We start from the raw sequence: 12,376 nt of genomic DNA on the forward strand, positions 1-12,376 counted from the left end.
CCTGGAGATTCAATTTTTAACTTAGAAAAATTTTGTTATTTTTCTCTAGTCGGTATTTGGACGACTAGTTGCCTTGAGATTCATTTTTAAGTTGGAAAAATTGTTATTTTATTAATCGGTATTTTGACGACTAGTCACCTAGAGATTCAATTTTTAACTTAGAAAAATTTTGTTATTTTTCTCTAGTCGGTATTTGGACGACTAGTTGCCTTGAGATTCATTTTTAAGTTGGAAAAAATTCTGGTATTCTCTAGTCGGTATTTGGACGACCTGGACGACCAATTGTCCTGAGAATCAATTTTAACTTCAAAAACTTTCCACAGTTGTGCGAGTCGAGATTTGGGCAATCCATTAGTAAAAGTTGTTTTTACTTGGAAAATCATACACTCAGAGTACTATGAAATATCATGCATTCGAATTATACCAAAAAAAGCAATGATGAGTAAAGTCATATCGGATTCAAAAAGGAAGGACCACAATCGTTTTTAAAAGAAAATGACAATAATGCGAAAATACAACATCCTAAACAAAGAACTTAGTCATCCTTGGGGGGATCCACCAACTCTCCGTCAACAATCTCTTTGAAGTACCCAACACCTCCAAGGTCCAAGTTGGCATGGAGGAACTTCACTTGCGTGGTTGCCGCATCAAAACCTGCAGTAAATTTCTTCAAAGCCTCCATTTTGGCAGCATGAAGTTCGGCCTCCAAGTTACTGAGTTCGATTTTGAGTTTAGACACATCGGTCTCAAAAACTTGGGCAGCATCAGCATTCTTGTCCCGAGCCAGTCGAGTCTCTTCAAGTTCCTTCTCCATTCGCGCTTTCTCTTCGATCCACGCCTTTCTTTCACTCTCGAACTCTCGGCGATCGTCGAGCAGCTTGTCTCTCTCATTGGACACCCATTTTAAATCAGCCCTCCCCTTATTTAAACTTTCCTCCAGGCTGTTCACTCTCTTCCCCTGAAGCTTAAATTCCTGCGTCAAACTCCGGACTTTATCTTCATTAACTATGGAAAGAACGGAAAGTCGATTAGACAGAGACTCGATGCCTTTCACAATGGAAAAAGCACTCATCTTCTCCAAATCTTCCTTGTCACCCTCCAACAGGTCAGTCCCACGAATATGGCCGGAGTGGTTGAACTTGTCGTCCCAGAATGAAACACCCTTTCCCCTCTTGGCCCCACGGTCTGTAGGCTCCCAGCCTTCACCAAGACACATGCTCAGGGTCCTTTCGGCTAACTGAGCCTCGTTCTCTTCATCTCTTTCACCACCGTCTTCGTTGGCAACTATAGTTTCCAGATTCACGACCGATACTGTAACAGCCCAAGCAACCCGCATGTGGATATTGTCCGCTTTGGCCCACGGCCGCACGGTTTTGCTCTTGGCGATGACACGCATGCCACCCCAAAAGGCCTCCACACAAGGAAGGTATCCACACCCATATATATGGCATGCTTCGTTCCCCTTCCTAACCGATGTGGGACTATATCCACCCCCCCTCAAGGGAGTCCAGCGCCCTCGCTGGCACACCGATCCGGGCCCCGGCTCTGATACCAATGTAACAGCCCAAGCAACCCGCATGTGGATATTGTCCGCTTTAGCCCACGGCCGCACGGTTTTGCTCTTGGCGATGACACGCATGCCACCCCAAAAGGCCTCCACACAAGGAAGGTATCCACACCCATATATATGGCATGCTTCGTTCCCCTTCCTAACCGATGTGGGACTATATCAAATATTTGGGTCTGTCAGACAACCGTGTGACCATCTCGGCCACCACTGGACCAAGAACGATCCTCTACAGTCGCAGATGAAGCTCCCCCTAGAGGAACACATCAGACAGTTAATCACGCTCTGATCACACGGTCGTGGCTCATCAACCAGACGTAGGTTCCTGTCTCCTTAGATCTCAAGGTAGTGATAAAAGTTGTACATCAACAAGGTAGTGATGTTGCATAAGAATTAGAAGTAAGAATGCGAAGAGTTTACCATTGCAAAAATTTCGGGGACGAAATTTCTAAAAGGAGGGGAGAATTGTAACATCCCAAATTTTATTTAATGAAAAGAAATATTTTTTTTATGTATTTATTATGTGAATAAGTATTTTATTTATGTATTTTACTATTTACGTATACGTATTTTTACTATTTATATATACGTATTTTACTATTTATGTATACGTATTTTACTATTTACGTATACGTATGTATGAATAGTATTTCACTATGCAATTGCACAGTGAAGGGCGGCTGACGCGGGTTCAAATTTTATAATAAATTTGAATATAATAATGAATAGTGCATAGTAATTTATAATATTATTTTAATGAATAGTGCATAATGCATAGTAATTTATAATATTATTTTAATGAATAGTGCATAGTGCATAGTAACTTCAAAAATTCTATAAATAGGGACTTAAGGTTTTGAAAATTTAGAATTCTAGAGAGAAGGAAATTCTGGAGAAATAGAGAGAGAAAGTAAGAGAGAGAGAAGGAGAAAGAAAAGGAGGTTCTGCTCTAGTGTCTTGTTTAAGGAGAAAGAGGAAGAGATTCTGCCCTAATTCCGATTCCTTTTAAGGAAAGATAGAGAGGAGGAGATTCTGCCCAAATTTCTGTAAACCCAGGTAAGGGGGGGAGTGGGAAACCTCGCTTGGGGGGTGTGGGAATAATTGTTAAATAGTTTGTTTGTTGGATTGGCTCCCGATCCCTTGCCTGTTGTTTATTTCTTTGAATATGTATTATTGATGTGTTTTGTTTTATATCTTATTTATTTACATATTAGAATCTGTTATTTGAATGGAAGGCTAAGCCTCCTAAGTATTTATAAATTTGTAATCTATTATTTAAATGGAAGGCTGAGCCTCCTTATTATCTTATATTACCTTTTAAGCTTCCTACTTTACTTAAAAGATCTTAATATATTATTATTGAAAAATATGATACCTAAGCAACCTCTGGACTGTTGGATTGTTGGACTGTTGGACTGTTTGGACTGTTGGACTGTTTGGACTGTTGGACTATTGGACTATTAAATTGGATTATTGAAATAATTCTTAATTATGAAATATGAATATGATATGTGTAACATGCTAAAGGTTGAGTCTGTGAATGTATGACATGCATCATATGCACATATTACTCCAGGTGTGCCGCTGAGGCCGCATACCCACGACTAACAAGGTGTACCTTTGGGTCACCCACGATATGCTAACGAGGTGTATGAACACCAATGATAGGTGTACCTTAGGGTCACCGACAATTGTATAGGTGTGCCTTCGGGTCACCAATGATGATATGTGAACTTCCGTATGGCGCCACATGCATACATTAGTGAGTCAAGTCAAGAAAATCATTATACATAAGCATATATGTGAGATTGATTATATATGTGAATTATATTGCGTGTGTGTGTGCTATTTAACTTTTATTTCTATATCTGCAACTGAGTGAGAAGTTTCTCACTCCCTTGTCATTTTTGTGTATATTTAAATTGTGATGCAGATAATTAGCATGAGGCTGAGGATGTTGGTGGTGAAGCTTAGGCTTCTGTTTGGGTTTCGCTCTGATAGGATGTGACATCGGGATTAGCTAGACTTATTGTTAAATTATTATTATTTTTCTTTTGTAATTTTTATGTTATTTATGTTGAAAGTGTGTATTTTTATCATATTATAATTTTACTAAAAGATTATAAGTTAATTCCTAACTAGGAGGCTCTGCCACCTTTACTGGGATTAATTTATAATCTTTGTTTTATAATAACTTCTTGATTTTTAATATTTATGTGTATGAATTATGAATGTGCATCTTCTACCTTATGATACTTATTGTTTTATATCATTCTATGAAAATCTTTTATAAATATAGTTTATGTTTATTAATGATGTTGGGGTAGAGGGTGTCACATTTAGTGACGAAGCATGCCATATATATGGGTGTGGACACCTTGCCTTGGTAGACGCGTTTTGGGGTGGCATGCGTGCCATTGCCAGAAACAAATCCGTGAGGGCTGCGGCCAAAGCGGACAATATCCACATGCGGGTTGCTTGGGCTGTTACATTGGTATCAAAGCCGGGGCCCGGATCGGTGTGCCAGCGAGGGCGCTGGACTCCCTTGAGGGGGGGTGGATATAGTCCCACATCGGTTAGGAAGGGGAACTAAGCATGCCATATATATGGGTGTGGATACCTTCCTTGTGTGGAGGCCCTTAGGGATGCCATGAGGGCATTGCCTAGGACAAAACCCATTGTGGGACAATATCTGGCCATGTGGGGTCGCTGCGCTACTCTGATGGGGTTGGCAGGACTTGCCTTGGAAGACGCGTTTTGGGGTGGCATGCGTGCCATCGCCAAGAACAAATCCGTGAGGGCTTGCGGCCAAAGCGGACAATATCTACATGCGGGTTCTTGGGCTGTTATAGTCCCACATCGGTTAGGAAGGCGAACGAAGCATGCCATATATATGGGTGTGGATACCTTCCTTGTGAGGAGGCCTTTTGGGGTGGCATGCGTGTCATCGCCAAGAGCAAAACCGTGCGGCCGTGGGCCAAAGCGGACAATATCCACATGCGGGTTGCTTGGGCTGTTACATTGGTATCAGAGCCGGGGCCCGGATCGGTGTGCCAGCGAGGGCGCTGGACTCCCTTGAGGGGGGGGTGGATATAGTCCCACATCGGTTAGGAAGGCGAACGAAGCATGCCATATATATGGGTGTGGATACCTTCCTTGTGAGGAGGCCTTTTGGGGGTGGCATGCGTGTCATCGCCAAGAGCAAAACCGTGCGGCCGTGGGCCAAAGCGGACAATATCCTCATGCGGGTTGCTTGGGCTGTTACATTGGTATCAGAGCCGGTTCCCGGGCCGATGTGCCAGCGAGGGCGCTGGACTCCCTTGAGGGGGGGTGGATATAGTCCCACATCGGTTAGGAAGGAGAACGAAGCATGCCATATATATGGGTGTGGACACCTTCCTTGTTTAGACGCGTTTTGGGGTGGCATGCGTGCCATTGCCAAGAGCAAAACCGTGCGGCCGTGGGCCAAAGCGGACAATATCCACATGCGGGTTGCTTGGGCTATTACATTGGTATCAGAGCCGGGGCCCGGATCGGTGTGCCAGCGAGGGCGCTGGACTCCCTTGAGGGGGGGTGGATATAGTCCCACATCGGTTAGGAAGGGGAACTAAGCATGCCATATATATGGGTGTGGATACCTTCCTTGAGAGGAGGCCCTTAGGGATGCCATGAGGGCATTGCCTAGGACAAAACCATGAGGCCTGAGGGCAAAAGGGGACAATATCTGGCCATGTGGGGTCGCTGCGCTACTCTGATGGGTTGGCAGGACTTGCCTTGGTGGAGGCCTTTTGGGGTGGCATGCGTGTCATCGCCAAGAGCAAAACCGTGCGGCCGTGGGCCAAAGCGGACAATATCCACATGCGGGTTGCTTGGGCTGTTACAGATACTGACTTATCGACCTCTCGGCGACGCTTAAGCGGGGGAGCACCCGCCTGTTTCTGCGGAAGGTGCGTTCTAGACTCCGCCACCTTCTCGGTCGCCGACCCTTCAACCCCGACAGCTTTGGACGCTTCTTGCTCTTTCCACAGTTTCCTAAGCTCTCGGTTACTTAGACTGGCCATGTTTTCTGCAATAAGTTCAGCAATACACTATGTTCACAATTGAATTTGGTTTAGTAAAGCAACGACAATAATCACAGAAAAATCGTAAATACCTATATAGATTTTCAGTTCAGTGGGCCTATTTTCTAAATCTAGAAGTTTGGCAGTGTTGAAGATGGTTTTGAGGTCTTCAAGTTTTTTAACCTCCTCTCGGTCCTTTTCCGATAAGGCATCGGCCTCTAACCCCTTAATAGGCAAAGGTCTCTCACACCAATACAACGGGTACCCCTCGAGCAAGCTTTCGTTACCCACCGTACAACGAATCCGGAAGTAAGCCCTTTTAAAATCTTTATAGGATTGTTGGAATAGGGATAACAACCCCTTGCCCATAACTCCACCGACCGACACCCAACCACTACGTTTAGATATTCGACTTTCAAAGAAGTAAAAGAACTTGTTTACAGTCGGCGAAATACCGAGACCTGAGCATAAAATCTCGAACCCACGAACAAAAGCCCATCCATTTGGGTGAAGTTGGGTGGGGGCCACATTTAACACTCGAAGTATTCCTTTCTCACACTCGGTAAGGGGCCACCTAAGTTTAATTTTGGAAATAAGTGTAGCATAACAAAATGTGAAACGTTCTAGCGGCGGAGCACTAGGGGTACTAACACAGACAGGTTCCTTATCTACACACGGCTCACAAATAATAATACCAGCACCCTCACTACACACTACGTGCTCCCGGCAAAAACCATCCATGGCAGCACAAGAATTCAGGGATGAATCACATCTTAGCACATCGTCCCTAACCCATTTGTACAAGTCTTTATAACTTACAGTAGCCATTTCCATTTTATAAACAAAACCTAACTTTACTAACGGCAGAGGAAGGATTTGGCTTCAAAATAAAAGCTACTAAGACGAGGAAATAGATGCGCGTACCTAGGGTTCACCCTCACAACCTTCTCCCACCCAACACAGGCACAGAACCACTGTGCACCGCCGTAGACCACAAGAAGGCAAAAACTATCACCGGAGGAAGGGGACGCGCAGAATAGGAGGCAAAAACAAAATCAAAAGTTCCAAAATGATGCATATTTATAAGGAGAAGGGCCGCGCGTGAGGGGTGAGGCCCAAGAGTTGCAACGCGCGCGTGGTAACTGAGACCCAAGGGTCACAACGCACGCGAGGCGTTACGAGACCTTCACTGGAGGGCCCCACACCCTCGACTTTAATGACAAACACCTCCACGTGGCTCCGCATTAACTCACATCCTGCAACGCCGGTTTCGCAATAAATACATGTCTCTTCGTTGATGAAATGAAAAGACACTTTTGGTCAAGTCCCAAGGAACCAAGAATCGAGGCGACAGGCGTATCGCCCCATTCCCGACATGTCTACAAGGGCCACATTTCAAGCCTTTCCGCCTTATAGGCTCAAGGCTGGAAGGCTAGTGGATCGTCCCGGTTGCAGTCTGATTGACGCTCCCTGCGCGCACAGGACTGACTATAAACCCACGAAACATCCCAGTGGGAAGCCTGCCGAGTCCCAAGGGACTAGGAATCGAGGCGACAGGCGTATCGCCCCATTCCCGACATGTCTACAAGGGCCACATTTCAAGCCTTTCCGCCTTATAGGCTCAAGGCTGGAAGGCTAGTGGACCATCCCGGTCAGAACCCAACTGGTCAACGTGACCCGACCTGACTCCACCATATATAGCAGACTGATTAGAACCTACGTCGACCCCCTCTTTTAGGGGTACTCGGTCTATGACTGATTATTCCCCTCGCGTGAGCCTGGCAGACCCCACATTAATCCCACTTGTCTAAGAACCTACTCGGTAAATTACTGACTAGGTCCCCCAAGTGGTCCTAGTCGGTAGGAAGCCGAGCCCTACCCCTTATATCGATACCATCCCGTGGCAAGGGAAAAACCCCACCCTTGCTCATCAGTTGTTTTATGGATAAGAGCGGTTAAGGAAATCCCTGTATTCTCGGGGCCCGCGAGGCCTATAAGCAAGAAGACTATATAATCTAAAACCCTAGACTTAGGATGGCAGATTACACTTTTGAATGTTCTAGCTCTAAGGCACGATCTAGGAAAAAATCCTAGTCCACCCTTTGGCCGGAACAAAAACAATTATAGAAGACATATTATTGTGAAAATTATTATTGCTCTCTTAGAGAATTATTTCTTATTATTAAATATATTTTGGAGTGGTGTTTTTTGATTCTGAAATTTTTTACTGCACACGATTGATTTGACATATTGTATCTTGAGAGAACATTACAAATTAATTAATTTATCATGATGTGTTTTCTTTCTAAGGATAATATTTAGCATGTTTTAACCTAATTTTCTTTAAATTTCTATCTTATTTATTTTAGTTTTTGTAATTTTAATTTATCATTTATTAATATTTATTTTGATGTAGTTTCATTTATAAATAATATTTGTTTTTTATTTTATTTCTATAGTTCTAATAATTAGTCATTATTTAACTGACAATTTTATTTATCATTCGTTGTTGATGTTCATCTTAATATAATTTTATTAAAAAATAATATTTGAATTTTCCATACATGAGCATGCTCAATCTTAATTGGTATCCAATTATAATTTGTTCATGTAACAAAGGCACCGAAGTTGTCAGATGGTAGTGGCACATTAGTATTTGCCTTGGATAAATCCATTTTGTTACTCTAACTATCATTATAAAAAGTGGATCATCTATCATGCACTTCAATATGTCCATTATCAATAGCTTATTTGTCCATGATTAGCATATAATATAAAGTTTTCTAACTTAAATCTTATAAAAATTTAGTGTGAAGCGTGTTGATCTTGAGCATATTATTTTATTTATACTTCATTTGGACACAAAAAATATAATGAAAAGATCAAGAAAACAAAAACTAAAAAGAGAAAAAAGAAATTCTCTTTTATGGGTTGGATGTAAAGAAAAAAGAAAATGAAAGAAAATATAAGTATATTATATCCTTTCTAATTTTTATTATAAAGTACAATTTAACAATTTTTTTATAAAGTATTATATAATTTTTATAAAGTGTTATTTTTTTAAATTTTTTTTTATTAAAGATTGTAAGTATATGCTCTTCTATTGATCAATGATAAGAACATTTAATAAATAAATATTCTCTATCACTTATTAAATTTTTCATCTATCATTTATCAATTATTAGTGTCTAAACTTTGGTATAAGATAATATTTTTTTTATTTAACTAAGAGATATAATTTCTCATCAAGTCAATTTTTATAGAGATATGGAGTAATATATTTGTCTTACAACTTAATAATAATTAATAAGAAAAAAATTAATCTACCATAATTAAAAAAGCTAATAAAATCAAGGTAAAAAATTTAATTTGGTCCCTTATAATATTAAAAGTTTTTAATTTGATCCTACTTTAATTTTTTTATTTTAATTTAGTCTCAATTTAATTTAAAATACCTGAATGTGAGATTTCCGTCCAAATTTAACTAACGAAGTTAACTCTTGACCACGTAAATGTCAACTTGATGCCAACTGGCTCCTGAATCCGGTATCAGCCAGACTGCCTGAGTCCTATGTACCTCCTCAAACATCCCATTGAAGGCCTTGAACCTCTCCCTTGGAACACTCTTGGACACCTCAGAAGAAAACCCTCCACTATCACAGAAAACCCCCATCAATACTAATATAGTACAGTCCAACACCACCAAAATTAATCCCAATATCGACTCAAAATATTCGATTAACAAAAGCCAATTTATCAATACCATTCCAGAATGCAGCGACAGAAGTCAAATGTGCCTCAGACTTATTAGTAGTGTTAGCATCATTAACAATATTATTTTCTTCCACCACAGCACCCTACAAAATAAATACCGCACTAAAATCAACACAAACAAACACGAAAAAAAATCCCAATCGAATCGAGACACATCGGAACGCAACAATCAATCAATCAATCAAACAACCCCTTGCGAGGAATCAGATCAAATTGAGAAGAGCATTGCTACGACGTCCGAAATTTTGTCTGAATCATGGTTTGAAAAATTAAAATATTAATATATTTTAATAAATTTATTATAAAATAATTATTTAATTTAATATTTTATAATTTAAAATATTATTTTATTTATTCAGAATGATTTTCAGCGTACAGATTCGGAGCCTCAATCATTTTTCAATTGAGAATCTTGGGCAAAACAAATTCCCTAAACGAAAATGAAAAGGCGTGGAATAAAAGAGGGGAAAATTCCAGTGCGCGGCGACGTTGATTCTGATGGGGTTCTGCTTACAGCGACGTCGATTTCGTCAATGAGAAGGGCACGACTGAAGCTGCGCGTGGCGGACTTGAGGTCGGCAAAGGCAACAACGCGGTAGTTGTTGGCGCGGTGCTATGTGAGGAATTGATGGAGGTCTAGGGTTTCGGTGGAAGAAGAAGAGAGAAGAAGAAAATTTTAAGTAAATCCACATAAGCATTCACGTGGCCAAGATTAATTCCGTTAGTTAAATTTGGACGAAAATCTCACATTAAGATATTATAAATTAAAATTAAAATAGGATCAAATTAAATTTTTTTAATATTATAAAAGATCAAATTAGATTTTTAACCTAAAATCAATTGAAATAATTATTTATATTATATTAGTTTATATGATTCAAGTGAAATTTTTACGTAAATAATATTTTTAAAAGAAAAATTATAAAAATGATACATGTATAACTTTATTTACAGGAATAGACCTGTTTACTGTTCATGCTTGAAATTCGGTTTTTCGGGAATCGAATTCTGAGTTTCAAAATTCTTTTTCTTTTCAGAATTCGGTTCCCCAGGAACCGAATTTCGAGTTATTTTAATTTTTTTTTTCTTTTTGTGTTTCTGGCCCATTTTGGGCAAATGTTGGAAGTGGAACGGCCCGTTCCGGAAGCAGAACGGGCCGTTCTGCTTAAAGACACAAAGTCTTTTTTTTTTAAATTAAAACGGGCCAAGAACGGCCCGTTCCAGAATAGAAATTTTAACATTTTTTTGAATCTGGAACGGCCTTGGAACGGCCCGTTCCGGAAGACGTTTTCAGGAAGTAGAACGTGGTTTGGAACGGGCCGTTCTGGTTTTGGAACGACCCGTTCTGACAAACAGTAAAAATGCTACAATTTAATCCTATAATTACTCTTATTTCTTCCTTTTCAAAACTTTTAGTGTTTTAGTCTTTAATTTTTATTCCAAAGTAATTAATGTTTTATAAATTTCAAATCTCAATAATTTCAAGTCGCGAAATATAGTATAAATATTAATTGAGATTATTTTAAACTATGCTTGACGGACGAGAAATTTTCCTATCAAAGAGAACACTTGGACGGTGAAGTGTGATAATTTGACCCTTAATTTTTTAAATTTAATTTATAACAAAATATATTATTTTAATAAAATTGATTGAATAGTTAAAATTTTATCCGATAATTATATTGTTGGAGAGAATAGATTCCCTATAGTTCAAGGATAATTGTACGTTTTAAGCGTAAGATATTATCTTAAGTGGTTGTCTAAATATATTATTTATAACTGATATTAAATGTTTCTTAACTTCTAAGCATTAATATTAAATATTATTTCACTCATCTTAAACTTTTGGCCATTTTAACATTCTTTTATTTATAAAGAAATATCATTAGAATTTTACAGTCTAATTAATATCTTTTTACTCAATTATATTCCTATCTAATAAGCATTTTGTTCATCAACTATTCACGTTTTTTTTACAAAAAAAAAGAAGATAATAAAGTTAAAATAATGGGATATTAAGCAATAAATTTTTAGTCCTCACTCACATTCATTGGATATTTCTTGATCCAAGATAATTAACCTTAAAGGATTAAATTTGGGATGGAGTTATAGTTTTGAATTCTAATAGTAAATTTTAATTTTTAGTGTATTGTTAACATAAAAATTATAATAATATCAATTAATCAGGATTCGTGAAATATACAAGATAATTATTATGAATAGAATTTGTAAAAAAAAAGTAAAATACTTCTTTCACTGTTTGTCCAGAACGGGTCATTCTAAAACTAGAACGGCCCGTTCCAAAACACGTTCTACTTCCTGAAACGTCTTCTGGAACGGGTCGTTCCAAGGCCGTTCCAGATTCAAAAAAATGTCAAAATTTCTATTCTGAAACGGGTTGTTCTTAGGGGTGAGCAACGGGTGGGTTTGGTCGGGTTCGGGTGAAAAATGTCCAACCCATTGTAAACCGACTTTGAAAAACTGTGACCCATATCCGACCGACTGAGCTTTCGATTTGAGGCGGTTCGGGTTGAAACGTATTCGGATTTAAGCGGGTGGGTATAATCGGGTTTGAATTTTTTTGTAAACCAATTTATCTTAAGGAAGATGAAGCTTAAAACGATAAAAAATATTTTTAAAATAGTGTATAAAAATAGAATGAAGGTGACAATAGATGGTGTAAGTAGATTCGTAGTTGAAACATTTACAAACTAAAGAAGCAAAAATAAAAGATAACAAAATTCATAGTTGTTACATGGAAAAGAAATATAAAGTTAGATTACAAAATCATAAGAAATCACAGTCACACAAAATGTACTCAAAATGGAGATAAGAAGATGGAAAAGAAAGACAAAGAAAGAAGCAAAAAGATAACTCTAAAAATGGACTAGTGTGTTGAGAAGTTGAATGAGGAAGGAGAAGACAAAATAAATATCTAAGTTATGAGAAAAAGGAAAAAAATAAGTTACAAATT

The 12,376-nt window shown here is 38.9% G+C and overlaps 1 long non-coding RNA gene and 1 other non-coding gene across 2 annotated transcripts in view; both read right to left on the reverse strand.

Annotated features, from left to right (window-relative positions):
* The window catches only part of LOC145952579 (uncharacterized), a 28,807-nt gene extending 18,689 nt beyond the window's left edge, over positions 1-10,118 (reverse strand). Inside the window, exons 1-3 of the long non-coding RNA XR_014430024.1 lie at positions 9,917-10,118; positions 9,392-9,485; positions 9,084-9,281 (exon numbers count right to left, since the gene is read on the reverse strand). This is a non-coding gene — a long non-coding RNA (uncharacterized LOC145952579). The remainder of the gene's footprint in view (positions 1-9,083; positions 9,282-9,391; positions 9,486-9,916) is intronic.
* LOC145952941 (small nucleolar RNA U3) lies at positions 1,741-1,945 on the reverse strand. Its single transcript, XR_014430447.1, has one exon. It is a non-coding gene; the product is annotated as a small nucleolar RNA U3 (small nucleolar RNA).
* Positions 10,119-12,376: the final 2,258 nt, after the last annotated feature.

The sequence above is a fragment of the Cajanus cajan genome, chromosome 10 (genome assembly GCF_000230855.2).
Source record: "Cajanus cajan strain Asha chromosome 10, NIPB_CcT2T_4, whole genome shotgun sequence".
Taxonomy (NCBI): Eukaryota; Viridiplantae; Streptophyta; class Magnoliopsida; order Fabales; family Fabaceae; genus Cajanus; species Cajanus cajan.